At 38.0% G+C, this 25,223-nt stretch overlaps 1 protein-coding gene across 9 annotated transcripts in view; it reads right to left on the bottom strand.

Annotated features, from left to right (window-relative positions):
- Positions 1-4,289, bottom strand: part of SORBS2 (sorbin and SH3 domain containing 2) — a 144,991-nt gene extending 140,702 nt beyond the window's left edge. For 6 of the 9 annotated variants that reach the window (XM_054295669.1, XM_054295670.1, XM_054295674.1 and 3 more), the window contains exon 1: positions 4,165-4,286. The gene's annotated coding sequence lies outside the window, so the exon portion shown is untranslated. Of the gene's footprint in view, positions 1-4,164 lie in introns of all 9 variants that reach the window. The other 3 variants (XM_054295667.1, XM_054295668.1, XM_054295673.1) reach the window with 2 other exon arrangements.
- Positions 4,290-25,223: the final 20,934 nt, after the last annotated feature.

Here is a 25,223-nt window from a genome sequence, read left to right as displayed (position 1 = left end):
GCTATTCAACCCCCTGATGGTGGTTGGTGAGGTTTTTAAGGGTGGATGAGTCAGAACACTATCTGTATTCAGTACAGAAAGACCAAAAAAAAATCAATCTATTTAGGGAAAGAAGTTAGAAATAACAGAAGAAATGGGTCCACCTTTGGAATTTCCTACTTCACAGCAGCATTAGCTATGATGTACCACTGTTATGGAACAATACATCTGAACAGAAAAATACATTACATGCTTCAAAAACACTGAAAGCAGGAGTAGATCTAAAATGTCGTCATCTAGCATGCCTGTACTCAAAGATACATGCTGCCCTTTTAAGTACTTACTTCTCTCCCTTTTCCCTCCCATACATGAACTTTTCCATTACATCAGTGCCTTTGAAAGTCTTTCTAGTTTTTGTTTTAGCTTTTAAATGTTAAGAAGCTTCATAATTTCAGAAAGGTCAGCTTTGGTCAAAACACTTTCATGAAAAGACACAAGACTATTTGAATAAAAATGAACACAGAGCATCTATGGCACAGTCTTCTCTCACAGAGGAAGCTACATGCTACATACAGCAGTAAAAAAAGGAAATTCAGACTAGCAAGAGTAACATGCTTAATCCAATAGGAAATAATGACATGAGAAATGACTGGTATCAGAGCAGTAGGACACAATAATAAAGCACACATTTGTACAATTCTAGTTTACAAACAGGTAGAAATTGACAATTTTTATTTCTATTTTTGTTTAGACAGCCTCACCGGAGCAGAAGTACTGTTCCAAGGTCACATCTGATGGAGGCTGTGCACACCAGACACAACCACATAATTGATGTATTACATTCAATACCTGATCCTTCAGGTGCAGAAGTGACATTCAGCCATTTCACAGTGTAACATCATACAACATATCCAGCTCCATAACTGTGTCTTCCCTGGGCACATCCCTTCTGTACTGCTGCTCACAGGCTGGTCATGTCTGTAAGTACACTGAGAAGAGTCCACAGACTGAGGACAGACAACACATTTCCACACGAGCTCTTATAAGGTTACTGTGCTCTACACACCCCATGATTGGTGGATGCTTATTACTGTTTGTTCAAACCTGATTATTTTAAACAAAGAGCATACGAAATAAGCTGCCACACCACTTCATTTTACCTCCTTCGGTCATCCTGGTCTCTTATTTCTATTACTGCTTGCACCTGCTACTATGATACTGCATTTTAGGATTAATCTGATGTTTTTGCTTTGTTGGTATTCTGTTTAAGAGCTACACATGGACCCAGAGTCACCTTCTAAGGTCATCTGTCTAAAAAATGTTTGAAGCGACTGTAATGTTAAAGCACGACAGCTGATGTTATTTACATCTCTGCTGACCAAGAGAGAGCCTGACTTTGGATAACCTAGAGGCTTTCCAATAATGCATAATCACCTCTTGATAAAAAACATGGCTCCACTGAAACCTGAAAAACTTCTAGACTTCAACTAGAACTCTACGCTACCATTTCTAATACCAAACTTTCCAGTTTGTCCTATGTCATATTATTATCAAGGTCTTGTAAACCTTCTGTTTATAAATACACTTCAAATCATCATGAGAGGAAAAAATGTCCCTCTCCATGCATGCCCATTTGATTTCTACATCAGTGACCCAATTCTAGGCCCTTAAAACTTACATGATGTGGAATTAGTTTGCACTGGATACACTCATTACTTGGTTGCTGTTTCTTACCTCTAACTCATTTAAATTCTTCCTCCACATCAGATTCTATTGCAGTACCTCCATGACCACTACTGACAGTCACCGATTTGATTTACAAATAGCTCTGATGGGATCAGATGTTGCCAAAGAGACAGTAAGGAAGCAGAGGGAAGCTGGGAATCGATATGAGAAAAATAACAAAAGGAGAAAAGCAGAATGGAAAGAGCAAAGAATATTGGTTTGAATAATAATGACTAATAAGATGCATCTATCAGCACCTAATGGGTGCACACTGTTTACTGATTAGTCATTGCTAGTCTTCACTTGTTTTCCTCAAACCATAAATTCTTCATAGTGAGAAGAATCCACAGTGAGAATCAATACTACAAGATCCTTTACTTTGTATACTGCTACATCCATGTTTCTTATTGTTGTAACAAAATCTCCCTCTTTGTTAAAGACTTACCAACATCTTAAATACTAGCTCTGCTTGTTTATAATTTTCCTCATAATTACAGACTCAATCATAAATATTCATGAAGTGCCACACTGTAAAGGCACTTCCACTTTCTAGATCACAGATGAAGGCACTTCTCCAAACCACTTATCATATGACCCCTGCACAGAGGCATAAAGGACTTGGTGTGTGTGCATTCACCAAAAAACAGAATCCTGAAATGGTTCAAATAAGATGGAGCTTTTCTCATGGGGAGAACACATAGCAGCAATTCAATTATATACTGCTGTTTCCAAATGCAGTGTCTCACTTGGGGGATAGTTGCTGATCATGCTTGTTCAAATGCCTTTGCAGGATATATACAGAAACAACACTGGAATTTGGCTCCTAGTCACAGAGTGCTGGTTACTAATTTAACTATAAAGATACCAGACCTTGAATTCTTGATTTCATGCCCACTCAACTGTCCAAACAAATGGCTCATCTCAGTGGGACTCAAATCCACATAAATATTAAAGAAGGCTTAAAACCAAAATATCATCTCATTTTCTATAGATGCAAAGTGAATCACAACATTTAGATCAGTTTTCAGAATAATATAATGCATTTCATTATAAGAGAATTCAGAAATTGTATTAATGCATAAAAATACAGTTGGTAGTTAGGAAAATGCTACTTTAAATAGAAACGTTATCTGTCCTGAGGGATTGAGGTTTTATTGACCCAGGTTTAACTACAGCAAATGTGTTGTGATTAATAACTACTCAGAACAATTCATTTTGCTGTGAAAAATCTCCAGCATTAACAAACAGTCCCTATCAGAAGACCTCTCCCATTTCTACTAGTTCCTGGTATACGTCTTGGTGTTTTTATTGTCTGTATCTTCAGTAGATTATCTCAGAATCCCTGGGATTGTTCAATAAAGTTTAACCGTCTTGTGCTATTAATGTGCTGGTGCTCCATGTGGAGTGCTCGTTTCCTTCCTTTTATTGAACGCCAAACGGAGGGACACAATGGGTGTGTTGTGCTCTGTCTAGCACGGAACGTGCGATATCTTTAAAAAGGAGGTGTGAGCTGGCTTTAATACCACTGCTCTTAACAGCACAAGTACCACAAACTAATCAACCACATCACTGGGGCATGCAGTCCATTGAAAGCTGGTGAAAAAGCTGCTTTTTATTATGACCTACATACTGCACAGCAGCAGTTGGACAATTTAAATCTAACGCTGTGGCTGAGCACAATGCATGGAATCTACTAGTGATGAACTCTGTGATGTAAGGCAAACATGCTCACTTGTTCTATAATATTGTATTTCACCCACGCTATCCTGATAATAAAAACACAATGACAATCCAAACAAAAATATAATCCTTGCCTTTCAGTAGAATTATCTACTAAAAATTTATCATCTATTGTAAGCATCCTTCTGAATCAGCAACCATATGGAACAACACTCACATCGAAACGTTTAAGGACAACGCAGTGAGATCAATGAATTCAGCAGCCACCCTAAAGCAGCCACGGACCGAAGCTAGGGCACAGACACCGAGAGCAGCCTGTTTCCCGCACGAAGTTGTGCCCAGCTGTGCCCCAGACCCGCGCCCGCCCGTGCCCAGGTACCTCTCCCGCAGCAGCCGAGGCGCACAGCGCTCCCTTTTGTGGCCGGGTCCGGCGGCAGCTCGCCCGGCGGGAGCAGCCCGGGAGCCGCAGCGGCGCCGGGCCGGGCCGGGCCGGGCCGAGCCGCACACCTGCTCCTGGCAGCGCCGCGCCCGGCGCCAGCCGCGCTCCGAGCGGCGACTCCCCGGCCCTGGATCTCGGCTGGGCTGCGAGCGGCGGCTAGCGAGCTGCCGAGACAGCAGTGCGGAGGAGCCCTGCCTTCACAGGACAAACCCCCGCTCCGCCGCCTGACAGCAGATATGCAGCATTATCGCCCCGCATTCCGCCTCCCCCGAGCAGCGGCGGGAGCGGCAGCCTGTCAAAATGGCAGCTGGCGAGCCCGCTCCGCCGCCCGCATTACTCACTAATATGCCCGCTTCTTCTGCGTCCCCCGACGGGATTGTTGTTTATTCCCCGGTATAGCACAGCAGAATATGTCACATTGTTTCCCATAAGCAAAATGGCTGGTCCCCTCGGCACCGCCGCAAAGCGCTCATTGGGCTCCCCCGGCTTGCCGGAGCCATGGCAACAGCCAACAGCGGCCCGGCCCGCCCCGGCGCCCGGCACCGCGCCCGCGGAGCGCCCGCACCGAGCGGGCACCGGGCAGCGCTCCGAGCCCCGCGCCCCGGGCTGCAAAGCACCGCGCCAACGCGGCCGGGCAAGCGCCTCTCTGCGCCCAGCTTGACAGGGAACTGTGTAAGCACTCAGGGTAAATAATCGTCCTTACCTAGGAAATAGACAGTAGGGATAGCCATTATACAATAGTCAGCTGGTTTTTCAACAGTAAAGCCTAAGTCCCCATTCATTCACAATAACCTAACCCCTGACATCACAATTCTTAAAGGTTAAAGGTTGCTGCTTTTTACACAACTTTCAAAGGTTGCACATTGAAATTACCACGCAATTTTATTCTATTTAGAATAACACGTTGTTTGGGGTTTTTTTTCCTTTCAGTTAGAAGTAGGAAGAAAATGAGATATTTGCAAAGAATTTAAAACTGCTCATAAAAAATTCTGCTCTTCAAGACCTGTCATGAGCATTTATCTCAACTGCCTAAAGAGTCAGGAATATAAGATAGAGAGCGCAAGCAACATCCATCAGCCTAAAGTTCTCAAAAAGTCATTTAGAAGCATTAAATGTATCTAAGCAAGGATACTGCATTTCATACCCAAGAGTAATGAGTATTGGTCAGAACTTCCCAGTTGTTAGCAGGGATTGACTTAATACATATATGAAATAATTGCATTTCCTTGTCCAGCTTTACTTTTCTAGGGCTACAGCAGATTTTTTGCCTCTGAGTACAACTTGTAGACAAAGCTCTGCTGCTCCACCGCTCCAAGTGAATTTGCTGCTCTCAGGATCCATGGACAGTGGTGTCACTGCGGAGTCCTGGGCAGAGAACTAAAGTCCACTTGAGTGGATTTTACACATTTCTTCCTTCAGCATCTTCACCCTCTTTTCCTTGTGTAAATTACTCTGAAAGTGAGTACTGAGCTCTGTGAAAGTGACCTGGGAAGGGCTTACAAGGAAACAAGTAAGTAAATTCTGTTTAGAATTCTGAGGTGTTGGAGCTGAAACATTCCAGTATATTTATACAGGTGCTTCTACACAAATGCTAATTTAGTCTTGTTTCTTTGTCTTTTAGCCTTCTTAAAAAAGATGGGTGGATGTCCACATCTCTCAAACTGCAGCTGAGGCTAAGAGTCTGTTCTAGAATGCAGTGAAAGTATTCCCTGCTCCTGTGACTCAAACTCAAACATACTTTTGGTGCCATGACTACTGTTCAACACTCATTTTTGATCAAAAAGGGATGTCTGCTGATTAGGTATCCAAATTCTGAAGCTTTTGCTTGGAAAACATTAAACTACTGGAGTAATTATTTACATACTAAGTATTAAAACAAAACCAGCCTGCATTACAAGAGCACTGTTTCACCATGATTGGTTCACTAACTTTTTTTGTTAATAAGCAACATGAGACAGACTGCACATCCATCTTTCTTTTTAATGCACTGATACAGTGGCTGACTTAAAAAAAGATGAAAAATGCTCTGCAGTAAGGGAAGACACAAACAGGTTTTCTATCACTTTATTGCACTAAGTGCAGTTTCTATCACAATACACTCCAACAGGCTAAAATAGCTTTTGGAAACATAGAGGCCATGAGTTTTTAAACAATATGTTACAACTTGGAAAGGTTTCAGGTTGTTTTTCCATATCCCTGTATCTAAACATATGCAGGCATCTGAAAGTTCAGTAGAAGTATATCCATTAAAATGTGTTTGATTTTTTTAAATAAAAATGTGTTTTAAGATTTCAAGTTCATAATTCAATATTTAGGGGTCTAGAACTCTGTCTGTAATGCAGGCATACTTTTATCCAGAAAAGGCTGATGGAGCTTTTTCCTGCAGTGTCTCATAGGACTTAACAATATACAAGTACCTGCAACCTTTCCTTCTCTGCAGTTTCATAAGTGATTAGGCAGAAATTAGAAGAGGCTTATCCCAAGTGCAGATTATGGCTCCAATTCAGCAAACAATTAAAGCACAATTGTGAGAAGCTAACCTGAGTTTACCTAAAAGCTCCACAGAAGTCCTTGAAACAGTTTCTGATGCATGCTCTGCACAGTCCTAAAATTTCTTCTGGCAAAACCCACTAAAACCATGACGGCGAAGGATGTGAACTGGACCCACAGTGAAGCTGTGAGACTGAATAACCTCTGGTAGTCCTCCCCCCAAGCTCAGTTACACTGTTATCTGTGCTTCTAGGAAAGCTCCAGAACCAGGCAGCTGAAACTGGGGCTGCTAGCAGGCTCCCCTTACATAAAAATGCAAGTGCAAGGCATAGTGTCATACTGACCCTACAATGAATATTTAAGTGCTTAAAGATAACCACTTGCCTGCTGTATTAGAACAGAGCTGAAAATAGAACACATCATTTGGTATCTTTGCTCAAATCCTACTCCCACGTTAATTCAAATGAGCTTCCTGATCTCACCTCTGGTACCTGGAGAACAGTTGCTCATACCAGAGCAATCAGAGCTGAAAGAAAACTAGTATTCACCAATTCTTCACCAGAACATTGCTAAAAGTTTTCAGTTTTGGGACAGAAGTAACATTATTCTCAACCTTATCTCTAAATACTTGTATCAGCAGATCATTCACCACTGTAGTTTAGCCTGTCCTGCTATTTTCCTTCACAAACTGGTTGGCAGCTGTCTCAACCAGCTCCATATAATATAAAACATATACCTCAGTCAAGGCAACATTTAATTCCTAAATCAACTCAAGAACTGTGATTTGCATACAATTCATTAAAATTCATTGGTTTATGAATAATTAATTTGCATTCTAACACTGTTTTAAAAGCATGAACAGTAACATATTAAAAGGTATTGTCACTCTTGGACAGGAAATATCAAAAGAGTAGATCCTAAGTTAAGAAGCAATTACTATATTAAAATCAGCATTTCATTTATTGCATGGCATTGAAATTATTCCTATGGAAAACACCTAGTGTTCAGCCATCCTGAATATCATTAACAATTACCCATCTTTCTGACCCTCATTCAATTCTGTAATCACTTGATGGTATATTGAAATGAGAAAGACTTATAAAGGCAAATCGGACTGTTATAATCACAAAGCAATCATCATCTATCAAAGTTCTCAAAATTAAAGAGACTGGTTTTTGTTTTTCTAATACTGTTTGGTCAGCTTGCTTGAATGCAAAGCAGCAAATAAAACAGTGAATACCTGTAGGTGGGTGTGCTGAAGTACAGGGTGGTTAACATTGTTTTTCCAAGGTACCAGGTGAAGACAAGCCTATGAAAAAAAGCACTGATAGTCAATTCCCAAGACATGGCTATAATTAACTGCCTGAGACACAACCTGTAGACGAGTAAACTGGAATTCAGAACAAAAAGAGTTCATTTTATCCACGGTCAAACTTGTTTGCAGCTTCTCCAGCTACTGAGCACTGAGTGCAACTCCAGTTATTGGCTTTGCCTTTTCAGGTTCTCACCAATAACAACTCTGATGAATTTTTCTGTACTGTGGATTCAGTGACATACTTGGCAAAGATGCTGACAGAGAATTCTATCTAGATTGAATAGAGCAATGAGTTGATTTGAGTATTTAAGTTGTGTCATGCATTTAAATAAAACAATCACAAGAGCATTGCAGAAACATTTTCCTGAGTCTATTTGGGAAATTCTTATCACAGGAAATATATTCTTTTATTCACAGTTGCCCTTTAAGACACATTCTTCACCACATGAGTACAGCCATAGAAAAAGCAGAGAAGAGAGAACTAACTTTGATTTTCTTAAAAGCAAATATTTAAAAATTTTAAAAGAAAACCCTGAAGCCCTTTTGTAATTAATTAGAGATGAAAGAGTCTTAACCTAATAAGACTAGTTCCCTCATGTTTTACACCAAGGTTAAAAATACTAGTGAATTCCTGGAGCAATTTCCACACTATTTCCTATCCTACATTTAGTATTTTGCTTTCTGATGTAATTTAGTAAAAAGGCAACAGTGAAAGTATAACTGCCTCAAATACAAAATATTACAAAAATTAAATTAAAGTGCTTTTTAGCTGTTTGGATGTACAGTTTTGGATTAATTTCTGCTGCATTTTAAGTAAGATAAAAAGAATCCAAAATAGACACTTATTTTTCTTTCTGTTTGCTTGGCTATGAAATTGGATTATTTAATGCATTATATAAGTTAAAAAGCTATACACATATATATATATATACACACACACTATAACACATATATAACTTTGTTTTCGCTTATACCAAGAAAACACCTCAATTTTTATGATATTGAGCAGATTTTAAATCAGGAGAACTATAGTATGGATAAATATTCCATTTTCAGATTTTTAAGATGGTATTTGAGAGAAGAAATGTGAACGGTATTTGAGAGAAGAAATGTGAACCTGAGCTCAAAAGGACTTAATATCCAATGTGCTCCCAAAAATGAATGCTTAAACGTGCAGTTTTAAGAGGAAACATCGAGCCTTCAAAGCAAAACTAACACACAGAAAGGAAGTGTCTGAAAGTCATCCTCAGAATTTTGGAAAGAGCACCAGGAGGTCAACTGTGACCTAAAGCAAAACAAAAAATCAGAAACTGCTGCTGAAATGCACTGTGCTTTCAGAAAATGCCAAGGATATTGTCAAGACAATTAATAGTTTATCTGGTCAATTTGTACTTGAAAGATTTCCAGTCCTGATTGTGTCACGTGCTAACAGTTCCATTTAATAACTACATTAATTCATAGCCCTAAGCAAGAGTTCAGATGAAGTCATGAGGAGCACCCCAGGCCACCTAGTTTCCAGAACCAAAAAAAGCAAGTTTTGCCTCTGTTATGAACTGGAGAACCCTACAAGACTGAGTTCCTGTGAACATCAAATTCCAGACTCAGTGCAGAGGTCTGAATTGCTGACAGTGCTAGAAATTTTATGCTTCCCACTCTATTGGAAAACCAAACTTGGCAGCATATATTTTGAAGTCTAATTGCACATTCTACTTGTGTAGAGAAGTATAAACTTGAGATTGATAGCTACATAATGAAAAGGAAGTGTTTTCTCATCTTTTCTCCAAGAGTAGGGCAAACAGAATTCTTAAGTGAAAATTTTATTAACTTCTCAATAAGAGGTTCCTCACATATTGAATTTATAGAGAAAGCACAATGAACAAACATCCAGGACAAAGGTTATTCCCCCTGCTTAGACACCAACAGCCAACTCCTCTATGCTGAAAATTTGTGAGTATTTCTCAAACATCACTTTTCGATATTTAGGAAGATAAGCTATCAGTCTCCAAGCCTCCTCTTTCCTCCATTTTTGGTACATAAATCTGAAACTTTTACCTGCCCCTTATTGTTATCCTTCATCACCTTCTCCTTCCCTCAAACCTGAAGCCACATCCCAGGGCTATTTCCACTGTCCTCCTGAACTGCATCTTCTCCACTGGCATAATTTCCTCTTCCTTAAATCACTGCCTCTGCTTTTAACTCCTTGAGAGCAGCTGCCAGAAAGCCTCAGGCCCTGGTATTCCCAATTTGCTGTCCCTTCATTTCCAAAGATTGCTTCATATCACTTCATGGGCTGTTCTTTCATACTCCAACAGGAGTATGCATTCCTCCCCTCCATTTTGAGAAAAAATTCTTAGCATCTAATCCAACTACAATATCAGTTGTGAGAAATGGAAAAAAATGGCAGGAAGAAGACTTTGTCAGTGAAAAAATGGGGCAGGAACATTGATTTTCACATGCTGCCCACAATTCTTGAAAATGCTTTGCAAGAGGCTTTTACAACTGACCTAGACCTCCTCATGAATCCTACCTCAGGTCTATTTGGCACAAAGACCTAAACCAACAAGAATCAATTCAAACTGTTCTATTTCTGTACAACTTGAGCTATCTAGAGATAGCTGAGTCATTGCTAATAATTAGGATAGGGGTGGTTACGCTTTTTTTAAAAAAGATTTGTTTGTCCATATCTATATTCTTTTTCCCCCTATAGCCTCAATCTCTTTCAGTCACCTGCATTTTGTGGTATTTTTCTACCCCTTGCACTGCTACCCAGCAAAAAGTAAGTATTCTTCTTAATATACCTCTGACTAATCTAATTTCATTCCATCTGGCAGAGGAAAACCAAAGAAGAAATTAAGTAAAAAAATCAACCCCAAATGATCTCTTTCCAGCTCCCCCACCCATTACTTTCAACATTGCACAATGCTGAGAATCAGCTTACTAAAAATAGAGAGCACTTCCCTAGACATGACCATACTTGTGGCTCTCATCTCAAAAGAGTTGTTCTTGCCTGATTAGATTGGCTTATTATGTGATAGAGAGCATGTTGGGCTAGTCCAATCTGTCTCTGACTCTGCTCAGACCTAACCAGAGAATATTTTAAGATCTGCCCTTCATTACAGTTAGACTCCACACACCTTGAATTCAGCATTTTCTTACCTTCGCATTTCCCCCTGGAAAATTTACTATTTAAAACCTAAGCTCAAAAGTATCAGAAAGAAATGCCAGGAGCTGTGGTATTTCAGATTATCATTTGTTAGAAGCAATAAGATGCAGATGAATGGGAACATCAGAGCAAAGAAGTATGATAAAGGTAGCAAACCCCATATTTTTCCAAGTTCTTTGAAGACAGGAAATTTTAAATAAACTTGGAAAGGGGACTTAAATTTTATCAATTCTGAGAACTTGGCAGCATCTCTCTATGCCAGATGAGGTCACAAATCAATCTCAAAACACTTCTGACAAAGTGTAAATGCCATAGCAGGGTATGTCTAAGTCACGCTAACATGTCTGGCTGGCATAACTACAATAGCAGAGTTGATAAGGTAGCAACCAGCTTATCCACTGCATTCTTTTTGTGAAGAGGTCATTTCTTCTTTTGTGCTAGGAAGTGAAACAATGCCAAAGCATTCCAGAATTGCTTAAACAAATAGCAGCATCTACCTCCACTTAGAGGTTAACAATTGTACTTTTTTGGTAGCTTATTTTTTTTCTCTAGAGGATAAAACATTAGGAACTTTAGCAGACCACCTGCCAGATATATCCTTTATTCTAGGAAGTGAATCAGCTTTTTTTGTTACAGTACTTCTAGATTACAATTGCCTTCTCATTTGGTGTGGCCATGGATTGGCTTCTTAAACTTAATTTAACACTCACTTCCTTTTAGCCTGAACTGACTTTCAATTCTGTCTTAAGTTTTGGTCTTGAGCACTGTTCAAGCAATAGTATAAAGTTACAAAACATGACTATATTAAAAAGTCTGCTGCCAGTTTTCCATCAGGTACCTCACTTACATTAAGAGTTTATCATAGAAACTTAATCTAGACTTCACACTACAGTGAGGAAAGGTGAAATATCCAAATAGGAATGTGATCCTTCTCCACAGTGCTGGTGAGACCAGCCCTTCAGAGCTGCAGAACTGTGTCTGGTTCTGGGCTTCCCTGTGCAAAAAGCCTTTAACTCCAGAGTTAAGGACTACTGCATGCAGTAGTATCCAGGATCAGAGACAACAGGCACAAACTGAAACATGGAAAAGTCTCTCTGAACATTAGAAAACACTTTTTTAATGTGAGGGTGAGTGGGAACTGCCACAGGTTGTCCAGTGGGTGTTGCATTTCTGTTATAGAAGAAATTCAAAAGCCTTCTGGATTACATCCTGGACAACTGACTCTAGATGGTCTTGCTAAAGCAGGGGGGTTGGATCAGAGAATCTCCAGATTCTCCCTTCCAACCTCAACCATTCTGTGATAAAAGAAAAACCAATTGTCTAAGTTTTTGTTTTTCAATTACTATAGATATTTATTATTCTCCGGCACAAAAATTTAGATCTTTGATTTCTCCAAATAGAATCAGACTCAGATCAGCAGAAACACAAAAAGTAGTATCAGAATCTCTGATATAAGAATGGTTGGATACTACAGACTCCCAGCATTTAACTTTAGGGAAGCAGCAGATGAGAGTTTGGTCAGCATCACTTTCTGAAATAAACTGCAGATTTATAGTGGGAGGGAAAGAACCACTGTATATAAACAAGAGGAAAGAAAACAAGAGACTCAAATGTATTCAAGATTTAGAAGCTCACAACACTGATGTTGTTTCCATAGCAACTAATATACTTGAAAGCAGGGAAAAAACAGGGTGAGGATTTTAAAGGACAGCATCACATACAGATTAAAAGCAGATACTGCCCACCCATGATAATCTGAGGTTTGGACTGATGAAAATGACACATTTTATAACAAGAAGTATCACTTTTTAAGGGAGTCAAGATCCAATGAAACTACCCTACAGATAAAATAAGAGTGAAATAATAAAAACAGCACACTGAAACACCCCTGGTACTTGACAGCCTATCTTCCAACTCTTCAGCAGGCTAAAACCAAGATGAGCAATACACTCCCAGTTAATGCAGTTGTGCCTGGGGCACTCAGCATTCACTGTCAAAGGTGATGTCCAATGTTATTTCCTTCATTAGTCAGAATAAATGACCTATGTGACTCCAAGGAAAGCCAGGATTAAGTAGATAAGGAGAAACATACATTGCACTAACCTGAATCAGATTACTCAACTGGTTTGCAATGCTTATGTTTTTATATCTTCTTGCCCATGCAGTTGATGGCATTGATATATTTACCCTTTTCATTAAAAAATACAAGCAAATAAGAGAATTTATACTTTTTGAGCTTAGGGAAGACAAAGGAAGACAATGTCAGTTCTAGAAATAATATGTAGTAGTGGAAAAATGCTTGGTAATAAAGGTGCTGTAATTCTGCTGGATCAAGGCCTTTATTGGACTTTTTTTGCAGCAAATACTAACAAAAGGCATAAAACCCCTGGAAGAGGAAACCCCTGTATACAATTCTTCCATTTATCACCACTTCTGAGAAATGCAATAGCATGAACCTCTAATTTAAGTGCTGTCTATGCTCAATAAATGGCTTGTGCATCAGAGGCAGAAAAGCCTTATGAACTGTATATTTCTATACTATGTCAGGCTACATCTGACATATAGCACAGCTTCAGAATTTTCAGCCACATAAAAGTTACTTGGAAAGCAAAATCCAATTTCAAGCCAAATAGCATGGCTGCATGCAGTTTCATCATCACACATGTCCAGGGACACGCACCAAAGGAATTCCGAGTCCCTAGTGCCAGGCCCCTACCCTTTGTGACTGACTTTTCAGGAGCAGGAGCACAAAGGCATTCTTGCTTATCAGAAACCAGGAACGTCATGGAAAGATCAGTCTGAAGCAAAGTTTCAGAAGGGTGTTAACAGCACTCTTGGGATCTTCAGAGCTACCAAGTTAATGTCTATGAAATGAAATGAGTTCAGGGTACTATTTTCAAGTACTTGGTTTGGTGTAATAAAAATTTTCAAGTGTTCTGCCAATAATCAACAGGTAAAGTCAACATCTACCCAAGATCACTTCAGTTGATTTGTTCCTCATCTGGAATTTCTTTCAAGTACCTTATCTTTTTAGAAATCAGTATCCTAACATCCATACAAGAGGTAGAATACATAACCAAACAAAATGTACAGTAGTTTCCCAGACTGATATATTTCAATATTCAAATTATGCAGAAAATTCTGGCACTGGATCGCTAAAATTTAGTTTTGTTCTTAGAACAAAAAAAGGAACAAAGTCTGATTTTTTTTCCACCACAGTGGTGAAAAGGATGTAGGTGGGGACTATAATTGACACTAATTATTTGTAGGAAAGGTCAGGGTTACCTTTTACCGACACTGTAAGGCAGCTGATTATCTGTCACATCTCTGGAACACAGTCACGAATTTGTCAGTGACTAAAGGACAAACAGGCTCTGGCTAGCAATCAAACCTGGCAACGTTCAACAACACAGCACAGCAGATGTCTTTTTAAAATAGGTAAATGGTAAGGCACTAGATAGTGTAATGCTAGATAGCTGTAATGCTGAAAAACCTTGATAAAAGCTCCTGTTTAAGCACTTAATAGGTGATTTGGCAGTATGAGGTTCTCAGCATTTGAAGAGCTAAAAAGAACAACTATATCACAAAATTCCAACTCAGTTTTGAACTCCCTCTGAAAGTCTTCAGTTTCTACAGGACATGCAATTTAATTTATTTGATACATTGACACCATTTTGAACAAAAACTGCACATAAAAGGTGTAAGAAAGACAGCTATGTCAAGATATATGAAAAATAAAGACTAGATTGGGTCATTTAAAAATATACAGTACCTCAAAAATTAGGGAATTTTGTCTCAGAGTCTCAGGAAATACCCCTTTAAAAGTTGAAAATTATCATACCATATTACAATTATTGTTGTTGCTGAAAAATTCAACCAGAGACTTGATACATATTGTTTGATAACTGATTTGTTAATGGGACACTCAGTGCTCCAAGAAAAACATTGTTTGTTATTTAGTATGTCCCTGGAGAAGTTTACTGAGCATTAAGTGAAATGAAAGTTCCACCACTGAGATCCTCTTACTTTTCAGGGAGTGGAGTTTACAGGGATGAGGCAGCTCATTTCCAAGAAGCATTGCCTCAAATTTTAGTCTCAGAACCATGAGAATGGAACAAATCCATATGCCCATGCACTCCTACGTAACAAGTTTGCTTTTCTAAACAAAATCCCTAAATGAAAGTGTAACAAATTCAGTGACACTTCACTGTATGCAATTCTAGCTGTATATGTTAAAATAGCAAAAAGCCCTTGCTTTGTAGTGATTATCAGGACATAATTAAGGTTATGTATAAACTTAATTTTTTTGAAGTAAAAAGAGTTCATTTACAGTTATGCTATGCAGTTCTGCAGCAGCCACCACCTTTTGCCTACAGGTACATACATTCAGCAGTCAATGCTGAGAGACTGCAGTGGAGAAACCTGACACCACCACTCTTCTTGATGCTGAGGAATACTACATCCAGGGGATCATAACACCCATCTGGGCATTTCCATTCTCTGACATTCTTTAAGTAATACCACAAAATTTCATGCCAAAGCAACAGTTCTGGGAAAATTTTCTGGGGAAAATTTCTGATTTCCTCAAATGTTTCAGGGTCACAGTTCTAAAAATGAATTTTGATAGGGAAAGAAATTGATCACTTGGGCTCTCCAGATAATGATAGTTTTGATTAGTAAGAACTTAGACTAGCAAAACAGGGAGAAAGATAGTTATGCAGACTGGTAGTCCTGGTGCATAGCAGTTGTCAGCTTTCCTTCCTTTCTTGCCCAAGAACACTGCAGAATTGTGCTGTTCAAGCTTCACACAGCACACCAAACCCTGGCTCCTGGTTTTGCAGAAGTTAGTAAGCAGTACTTTGCAACATGATACTTCCCAAGGGAAACACCAAAACTTTTCTTAGCTCTCCTCAGCAGAGACACAAGGATATTTGTGAATCAATCCAAAAGCATTTTGAAGCAAAAGTGTCAATAACTGCAACAAGCAAACTGAAAAAACCCTATCCTGCTTTTAATTTATAACTGACCACCTCTAGCTGACAGTAATTTGCTTAGTGCAAGCTGCAGGTCTCTCATGCTTATCAGGTAGAGTAATTCCAGTGCAACAACACTAAAGCTTAAAAGAAGAAGGATTAACAAATCTTTCTGACTGGCCACAGAGCAATGGCCCAGCATGACACTACTATTTTGTGACAGGCCTATTACTTTACTCATAACTCACTGTAAATGTAATGTTTTCATCTGTTTTTTGCTGATTGTATCTGAACAAGGAGGATGTTATTACATCTTCTCTCCTTGAGGAGTGAAAAGCCAGGACAAGAAATATGAAAATTCTGGTATTCTTTGTGAAGGATAATCTTTTATTTAGGAATAGAAAGATGTCTCAGTGCCCAAAATTATTAGAAAAACCTGACTTAAAATTCAGTGATGGCAACCAGGATGAGGGTACAAGGTTTCTAAAACATCTCTGGAATTATAAAGCCAGCTGTTGTTCATGCAATTCACCCAAGTCAGACTAATCTTAGTTATACTCAGTTTACCAATCCTTTGTAAGGGTTCCACTAGATGTGCAAATGTATGTACCTACAACATACTTATAGCTGTCAGTGTCTGGAACTCAACATTCATTCAACCTTTTTTTGTGTTTACCCAGCTAATATTAAAACATCTCTTTCTAGAGCTAAAGATTTTCAATGACTTCAAAGCGCCTGAAGGAAATCTGAACAATGTTAGAACAATTGAGAAGCTCTTCAAAGATAAAAATACTGCTAATTTTGAGGTAGGTAAGCAAGCATAGACAAGCAACTTGCCCCAAATCATCTAATGGGCAATGTCTACAACATCAAGAAATTTTACCTTCCTGCTTTTTTCACCATTTTTCTCTCCAGCTTCCCAGACATACCCTGTGATCTGACATCACACCAGCGCCAACCTCAGGCTCCTCCATCACTCCACATGGTGGGATACCTGATTTTCACTGTCACTGCCTTTAGTCCTGGACAAGGCCTTAATCAATTGGCCCAGTTGCTTTTCTCTAAACCCATCATTTCTTCCAGTGGCAGCTTTTTGAATTTTAACTTCCCGCTTGCAAACTTTGATATACAGTCAATAAACTTGACTTTATATTCAACATGACTAAAGAAAATAGTCAGGAACAGACAGGAAAAATCTTACTGCATTTTGGTGTGAAGAATTCCAAATACATTCCTCCTTTTTAATGCGTTGTCAGAAAACTTAATGACTTATCACTTTCTTGTTCTCAAGTGGCATATATTAAAAATAGAGAAACTCTGAATACACTATTACATTTATGAGTACCAAGCTGGGGCTTTTTTTTCATTGGCCAAGGTCATAATTGAGGAAATGTTCAAGCTTCTAAGTGAAACAACAGCCTAGAGTTTTGAAAATGTTAGGAGACAGAACTGGTATTTCTAGTGTACCTGTCCAAAATGAAACAGAATTCCATTTCCCAGTTAGGAGCACATAACTGACTTGCATTTGCTCAATTGACTGTAAGGCGCAATCCTAGCTCCAATTCCACTGTGCAAACCCTCACACTACTAGGTTCTGGCTCTAAGTTCAGGGATACAGAAGAAAAAGGCAGGGCATGCTCTCTGTCCACGTCTAGCCTGTGCAAGTCCTTTATCCATACACAGAAAACAGAAAACATTTATTTTGTCCAACTTTTGTCAGCATTCCAGAAGGGGGAAGGAGAGAGGCATTGTACAGTAACTGTTCATCCCAAATTTGGCAGCCAGGTCCAATCCCAAATACTGAGTCTTCTGTAAATGGCAGCAACAAATCACATGACATTACTTTGTCACACTGCCCCTTTTTCCCTGCAAAGGCACAGTAATTACCAAGTTAGCAGTACCTTTGCTATATCACAGCCTTAGGACCTGAACCACAGCTTTACAGTTGCGGCCATTTACTGTTGGGCCACGAGAGCCCCAAAGGCTGAGGACCACAGCCAGGGCCACTCTTGAAGAAAGCAGTGCAGGATGCACATTTCCTATCCAGATTTATCATTCTCTTCCCACTTATTAAATCCTAATCTACTAAATTGCTCCAGACAGATTACATATCTGGTTAATGTGCTTTTACAGAACAACTATGCTGACATGTAAGCTTCCATTATTTGTCTGAGTTCATCCAGAACTTATTTACAAATTTAAAGATGTAGTTACAACCATGGAAAACAAGCTACAAGAATTTAGAAAAAGTAAAAAACTCCCCTGCTTTTAGAAAACATCATGTGATGTTTTTGGTGCAGAGTGGCCATGGCTCTGTCAGAATAAAGAGATAGTGGTGGAAGTTGAATAGTTTTTCAACACGTAGTATTCTTGCTAAGAACAACTTAATACACAACTGGAGAAATAAGACTTAATAATTAATACTATGAATTTCGAAGGATGCAAATATATTAGAAAATTAAATTAACAAACAATGAAAATTTTATTCCTTATGGAATGAGTCCTGGGATTTGATTAAGGACAAATTTCAGTTTTCATTTTACACACTTTGTGGTCAGACAATTCCTTTTAAGACCTGTAGTATTAAGAAAAGAAGTGGCAGTGAGTCAGTCTTACAACATGCAAAAAAAAAACACAACAAAATTCAGTTTCATCCATTCAGTATAGTTTTGTAGATTGCAATGAAAAACATCTTTCACAGCCAGTTGGTTTTCAGTGCTTCTGCTCTTACAGCTAATTACTAACAGAGGGTTTTTTTAAACAAGTATTTGAGGTATACCTTGAGGTACAGTTGAGGTTTCTGTTCTGACAGTAATCACGGAGTCCCCAAAGAAAATGTAGGTGGAATCAATTATTTTTATTGAAAGAAAAAGAATTCTTTGTTACTAAAAGGATCTGAAAAGCATGATTCACAGCAGAGAGAATATTCAAAGTTATACTATGGTGACTTATTTCACAATGAGAAAAGCAATTTCCAAGAGCCTGAAGGAGGTAGAGGTTCACTGTATAAAGCTGAAGACTTCCTTCTTTCAGATTTAGAATTTAGGCAGAGATTTGAGGGGAAAATAAAAAAAAAAAGATTCCAAAGCTGTGCATTGTTATCGGATCCTTAATTTAACTAAGTTTTCCTACTATAATAAAAATTTCAAGCTCCAACATCTTTAAAGGGTACACCTTGGTAAATAATACACTTTCCTTGGTAAGGCTTGGTTTGGACTCTTTTTGTTTTGGTTTCTTTTTCCTTTCTAAAATTTTTCATTACATTTCTTAAGATCTAGAAATTGGATTTCCTGAACAGTAATAAAAATTATTTTTTAAAAAGTTCCAAGAAAATCCAATAGAACATTCAGAAATCACATTGGTAAATTTTAAGGAGTAAACTCCTTTACTGCTTCACAGACATTTTATTTTCTAATGTACCCTCTGTTGGTAAATGAACAGGTGAAATTACATGTGTCACTAAAGGGTAGCATGTGAAAACAAAATTATGTGGAACAAGTAATGATTTTCAGGATTCTTCTCTCATTTTTTATATTTGCCCTTATATTTATATACCTTTATTAATCAGAGACAGCAGCAGGAATAAGTGAAGTGATAGACAGAATTGACAGTGATTTACAAGGATTGTCATATCTGATGAAAGTATAAAAAATAAATATTAAATAAAAATTAAAATAAATATATTTATTTAATTTTATTAAATAAATATAAAAATAATTAAAAAATTAAATATTTTCATAAAGGATATTTATTATTAAGATATTTTCTCAAGAATTTGTGTTCTTTGAGAAACAGAAGTGTGAACTCTGTTCAACAAGAGTAGCTGTGTGAACTTTCATAGCTCTGGATAAAAACTGTTAGTCGTAATTAGGAGCTACAATTGAATTACTGATAACAGCTCTGAACTGAGCAGTTATTCTAATTCTGCACAGCTAACACCTTTCAAGGGAGTACTGAGTGGGTGTATGTGTATTCCCAGGCTCCAAATAAAACTCAGCCTACTGTTCCATACTGATGCAAGACAATTTTCAAAAAACAGGGAACTTGCACTTCTCTCCTGTGCAGCATTTGAAAACAAGTTTACAAGAGAGTGAGCTGCCTTTGCCAGGGAATGCTCTACACAATTGCACCACAGTGAATTATCAGGGAGCTTTCATGACTACCCTGAAGCATGTAAATTGTTTTGGATAAAGCCACATCAAAATGGTTTGTTGTCTATGGATTAGCCATATCCTACCCCTTAGGACAGATAAATGACAGGAGAAAGACCTCACAGCAAACAATAAGATAAATCATGCTGGAAAGAGATAAATCTTTTCACTTGGCACTCATAGGAAGGCCAGGGAAGTCACTTTTCAGTGACTTCAGTATTTCCTAACATGAGCTCTTTGCTCCTTATTACTGAAGAGTAACAGCTAACATCACATCTTGCCCAAAATGTAGGTAGTGTGGGTACAGCCATCCCATCTCTCTCTTTCATATTCCACCAATAACACAATTGTGCCCTTGGAACCACCAGCAGCGCCCCAGTGGCCAAGCCTGCCTACAAGCATCTGCTTTGTGAAATTGAAGACTTACACTGCAGCAATGTACACTTTGAGAACACTGCTAAGAGCCAAAAACCTAGCACCAAGCTGTCCTTCCAACACTTCCACTGAAAGCTGGGAAATATTCAGAGTTAGTTTCTTGTCTTTAGGACTACAACAGGCATTCTACGATGAGGAAATAAAATCTGAGTGATACTGTATGCCTTCTTTGTAAGGAACTCTAAATCTTTTACTGTGGTCTGATCAAATGCAAAGCTCTAGTGTTTTAATGACAGTAGCATTAAATCTAGTGATAAATATAAGGAATTTCCAGGGAAGCCAAAGGAAGTCTAAAGTAAAATTCCTATCTTCTAAAAGGGCTAACTTAACTAAACAATTTATTTTCTTATCACTTGCTGCAGCTTGATGTTATTTTAGAACACTAGCTACTTATGAACAACATCCATTCATTACTGGCCACATCCTGAGGAATATGTGTCCATTACATCAGCTGAGCTAAAACATGTCCCTGCTGTCAAGCACTCAGACTCTAGGGAATAGCTACTTCTTTGAACAGATTCCTACTTTTCCCTCCTGAAAGTCCAGTGCAGTCAGAACTTAGTTTCAAAACTTTATACCATTTTTGGTTGGCAGAATCAGACATATTCAAAAATATTAAAGCAGTTTTGTTTATAATTCTACCCAAAAAGTGCTAAGCCAAATAGTTAATCTAATCTTTGATATTTAGGATATTACAAATAGAAATCATGGTCAGAAGTATAGTCTTTTTGGTTGGTCATCAGTGATGTCACCAGTCCAGGAAGTTATATAATCACATACTGTACATTCCAAAGGAATGAGCTGACACCTAGTCTTTTTAGCTGAAAAGTTACACTTTCACACTTTGTCAATGAATTAGCATCCATTGAAGGTCTATAAACAGAGTGATATATACATTTCTGAGACTCATCAGCTTCTTTATATATAGTCTGTTGAAAGACTGGCTTGCTAAGAGCATACTTTAGAAGAGAACAGAAAAACAACTCAGCCTCTTCTGCTGCCTGGGCTCCCACCTACAGGAGATGCCAGAATTAGCACTAACATTTGGTTAAGTGGTAGGTAGGAGCCCTAACTCTGTAAGTAGCTAGCTCAGTGTATGGAAAACTGTATGATGAGAAGTCAGTGTTTGATATGCTGAACTCAAAGGAACCTATTCTGAATTTCTGCAAGTCTTGCACTAGTTTTAGTAGCCTCAAGTTCCATGCACTTCTGAATTGTATTAACTCATGCTTATCATTGAGATCTCACAAATTTCCTCTTTCATCAGGAGTAATCAGTGCCTCCATTTACCCTTTCCTGCAAGTTTTCCACATACTCTAAGAGGGTACCATCATATTTGTCTTTCATAATGTCATGCTGATTTACATATCACTATAAGGACACTTATACTGAGTTAAACAGCTGATGATGCAGTTAAGATTCATTCTGCTAGTTACTAGAAGCTATTGAAGAGTCTGCACTCCTCAATGACACTGTCCTGCAGTGAACTGATGGTAAAAAGGAAACTGCAGAAAGGCATTATAAAAATAAGATTATAACAATACCATAACAATACCTTCTCATAGTGTCTTGTTTATTTTAATGAGAATTTGGTTCCACCATAATAAACTGTATAAATTCACATTCACACCCATTTCCAGCATTTCAAAGCTTGCAGCAAATATAGAAACATAAGCAGGTACCTTACCAAACTGACAAGTCTTGCCTGTTTGTTTGGGTTGGGTTGGGGCTTGAAACAGAAGGGAACAGATGCCAGAGCAAGCAGTCAGCCTGAAGAACTGGTAAGAGCACACTAACATTTCCCACCTATGTCAAACTGAGCTAAAGGCAGCCAAAGAGAAAGAACCTCTAAGAACTCTAAAGCTATTTATCTATTTTAAAGGAGTTATCCATATCTCAGTCTACTCCTTTTAAAATTTGCCATTACAGAAAATTTTTTCCAGTCTTTTACCTCTCTGGGGAGTTCTGATATCCTTGAAAGCAGCAACACCTCTCCTGCCTGCACTATATATGGTCTGTAGAGATATGTGAAAATACTGATGGTATTTTTGGCCACGCTCTCTGCACGGGATTGGTCTCACTTATTTTTAAGTGTTCTGAAAAACAAAGAAGGCTGATTTTTTCCTAAAGAAATTATACTCAGCTCTATTATGATACTCTCTGATTAATTTGTTTGTTTGTTTTGAATCAGTCCATCATATTCTAGTTATTTGGTTGTATAAGGTAAGACAAAGCACAGGGTGGCAACTTGTTGCAGTGTGGTTAATTATAACCACCATATCAATATGAGCTGCCATTCAAGTTAATCAAGGTATTCCATTATTTTTATTATCAGGTTAAGAGAATGAGATCATTAGCACTAGTCATGCTATAAAAAGCTGTGGCATAACTGAAACCTGATGCAATCCTAAAATAAACTTAGAAGTTTGTCTTTTCCCAAATAGATAATTTAATTCTCTTAAATATCATTAAATGCACACTTAAAATAGTTATAGTTTTATTTAAAAATATCTGGATTGTTAATACAATAAAAAACATTCATTGGATATCCAGCCTTCACAAGTTATTAAAGTGCTTGTAAAAATAACATTGTAAAGTTTCTTTTTTTTTTCTGGATGACATCCACCACATTTTACCAGTAAATTTCTTTTCTAAAATGCTAGCTCTCATTTTACAATGACATTTGAAACCACAATTATGGTCACACAGATTCACATGATCATAAAAAACATCCTACAGGGCCAATACCATCCCAGGTCCCATCTGTGCAAAATCCCTGCCCCTAGCATTTACTCTTTTCTTTTTCTTCAACTGTGTGTAACGAGAAGTACAATTTTAACTAGTGAGGTTGGTCTAGGTATTACTGAATTCAAATGAATCAATTGATCTAAGATACAGAAAAAAATTCACTCCTTCACAACACCCATAGTTCAATAGCAATTGTAAAATAGGGAGTGTTTAATCTGTAAAACAATTGCATACTAAGTATTTATTGTACAAAAATAGTATGACTATATTAGATAAGAAAAAAATAAATCTTAATGTATTAATAAAGCAATTTACTGAAACATCACAAAACCAGATAAATTAATCACTTTAAATCAGTGAATGAATATAAATTTGTATTTTTAATCTCTGACCTGCTGCATGAAGCATCAATGCTTCATTTTTGGGAGAGCTTGCACACTCAGAATGAGATAAAAAGAAACATTAAACTTCAGCTCTGAATTTAATTATTCTCTTTAAAACAACTAATTTTCTTGCTTCCCTGATCTTCTCAAGAGGACAGGTCCCAACCCTTAAGAGATATTTTTAGCTGTATGAAATGAGAATTTGAACTATAATTCTTACTTTTTTTCAAGTAGCACATCAGCTGTTAAGGGTCAGAAAACTAAGATCCCAAAAAGATTTTACTATGATGACTTCTAGCACAGCAAATAGGTTACCAAGCAATATTAATATATAGCATTTCTTTTGTATGCACTCTACTGCTCCCTGCATCAGGGAGCAGGATATGTCTGGGAAAGACTAGCAAAAACCTCTCTCCTCTTTGAAAAACTTTAAGCATAAAGGTAATTCACCCCCTCACTGATTATTTTGACCTAGTTAGCCTTGAATCTAAGCTCAAAAAATACATATAAAACATCACTAGAACACCCCTCAGGTGTGCAACTACACATAGTCCTGCTAAAAAGGAACTCCACTCCAGAGTTCTGTCTTTCCAGTGTAAAGCAGTGAAGCAACAACACGTCCCCTTCCATGAGGAGAAAGCTCCATCTTCTACTGACTTGAGGCCTTACTACAGAACACCCAGTATTATGATTACAGATACAGCCACACTGGTACAATCCATCACAAAGCTATTTACTTAGGATTTTCATGAATAATTTTTATTGGTATTAAAAAAACCCCAGAAAACCTTATAAAAATTGAAAAAGCCTTTTGTGTGCTGGAAACTGCCCTGACCATGGATTCTTATCTTCTGTCATGTAATTGGATTACTGAAGGCATAATTTCTGGCAGGTAGCTCTAGCCAGTGATTATCATAAATCGTGGCCAAGAGTCCTTTGTTTATGGCTTAGCATCATAAACCGGGATCCTGACATAGCAGATGTTTGGCAGTTTCCTTATTCAAGATGGATCCTTGTAGTCTTCCTCCACTCATGCTGATATTTTAAAAGCTTTATTTAAAAAGCAATGCTTTAAGAAGCATTTTCTAGTAAACCATAGCTGCTATTTGTAAGCTAATCTCATTAACAAACATTTACACTCACTAACCAGCCTCAGCAAACTTCCAATGGTGAGCGATGCATATGGAAATAAAGCAGTCCTGAAGGCTTTCAGTAATCACTGCTGCACAATGACATTATACCATTCAAAACATACTTTTAAAAGAATATGGACATTTCATAACACTGAAATACAAATAGTGCACTAAAATCTGTTAGCTTATGCTCAAGCACTCACGTATACGAACACAGAGAGTACCTATTTTGTCTTGAGTGGAACCAGGCTATTTGAATATTCAAGGTAAGATAAATAGCCTTTATACCTAGTGAAGTTGCAATGAATGGAGGGAAGAGAGCACATACAGAGAAAGACACAATAACTTTGTAGGACTGAAATTTAAATGTGTAGAATACAAAGGTCCATAATGGTATCCAGCCTTTTGACAGAGCATCTACTTTACACTGTTTCATTTTGACTAAGCATGTTGCATTTTCATGTGATAAATATTTAAGTAACGGACAACTGGTATTAGATGGCTTACTACAAATTCTTATCTGTGTTAATCTGCATCTCTTAAACACAAAAGAAGCTTTTCTAGGGAGTATATCACTATGCTGGGCAAATCAGCATTCCTGGCGGAGCA

This window comes from Melozone crissalis, unplaced genomic scaffold (genome assembly GCF_028551555.1).
Source record: "Melozone crissalis strain CALT ecotype California unplaced genomic scaffold, PUWL_Pcris_2 ptg000006l_1, whole genome shotgun sequence".
Classification (NCBI taxonomy): Eukaryota; Metazoa; Chordata; class Aves; order Passeriformes; family Passerellidae; genus Melozone; species Melozone crissalis.
The sequence above is the reverse complement of the archived record's forward strand: the minus strand, read 5'-3'. Positions and strand labels throughout refer to the sequence as shown.